The 1,322-nt window shown below is 44.1% G+C and overlaps 1 long non-coding RNA gene across 1 annotated transcript; it reads right to left on the bottom strand.

Moving 5' to 3' along the window:
- Positions 1–573: 573 nt before the first annotated feature.
- On the bottom strand, positions 574–1,322 carry LOC121705687. The gene is made up of 3 exons (XR_006030859.1): positions 1,200–1,322; positions 1,033–1,116; positions 574–949 (listed from the first exon to the last, which is right to left on the bottom strand). It is a non-coding gene; the product is annotated as an uncharacterized LOC121705687 (long non-coding RNA).

Below are 1,322 nucleotides of genomic sequence, written 5' to 3' on the forward strand. Positions count from 1 at the left end.
TTTACAGCACAGCAAAATGGCCTGGGCCAAGGTAAGGTGCACTACAAGCTGAGCAAACAAGGTGACCACAGCAAACACTTAGGAGTGAGGAGCCCTGCTTAAGATTATTACCTTCTGGGGATTAATGTAGTACTTAAAGCTTAGCTCTGAGGGCATCACAGCTGCTATAAGAGTCTGCTAAATGCTCACAGTGTAAGTGTACTAAGTACAGAGTTATAGCAAATCTAATTCAACCTACAAAACGAGTCATAGAACCCTATGGCTCAGGAGTACCAGTTTCCAGTATGGATGCGCTAAGTCAATGGGTAAACCCGTAAATCTATGAACTAATACCGCCGGGAGCATATAGACCCTATGCCCCGGAGTAACAGTCTCCCGTATGGAAATACCGTGTGAATACACGAAGCAGCAGTCAGTGATTCTATGAACTAATACAGCCGGAAGCCTAGACACTATGCCCCAGAGTAACAGTCTCCCGTATGGAAATACCGTGTGAATACACGAAGCAGCAGTCAGTGATTCTATGAACTAATACAGCCGGAAGCCTAGACACTATGCCCCAGAGTAACGGCCTCCCGTATACTTATGGTAGTATGGTACTTATCTATGATTTCAAGGTTTAGTTTCAACATTGGCCCGTTGCAAGGGATTGCGCTGTAGCCTAACATAGGCCTTCAAACACCAGTATGGACAAAATCAGTGTGGCACTCAGTAAAAGAAACAAACAGAACGAAAATAAACCAAGACAAAACAGTGGCTATTATCACTACCAACACAGTCGTTCCTAAAACAGATACAACCATAGTTAGTAAACTACAACCATGCGCTATGAATGCAGTAGGTGTAAACTTCAAATGTTTGTACCTGCTCCGTCATTGGCAACGCTGTTGACATAAACTCCCGAACCCTTGCGTAAAGCAGTCCAACCTCCGTGTGGATGCAGCTCACACTGTAACAGTTGTTAAAAAGTAGCAGTTGTTACGACTGAACTGATGTTAGTTAGTGCACTTAGAACAAAACGGGAGGTCATACCTAATAATGGACACAGCAAGGGTACGGAACCTCCAGTGTTCGTTTGGCATATCCCTTGTCCATCAACGTTACTATGCGCCCAGTCTAAAAGCATTTGTTAGGATTAAAACACTTGACTACCACAGCTACAATACATTTCTATGTCTGCTCAAACATAAATAGCATACCTGTGTGAAAGCTCTAAACCCCCACAGTAGTCGTCCTAAACGAGATGCTATGCTTCGTTGCTGAACTGAGGACAAGTATTCTACCAGCGACGACTCGGCAAAAGCACAGGTGCTGCCTTATGT

The sequence above is a fragment of the Alosa sapidissima genome, chromosome 3 (assembly GCF_018492685.1).
Source record: "Alosa sapidissima isolate fAloSap1 chromosome 3, fAloSap1.pri, whole genome shotgun sequence".
Classification (NCBI taxonomy): Eukaryota; Metazoa; Chordata; class Actinopteri; order Clupeiformes; family Clupeidae; genus Alosa; species Alosa sapidissima.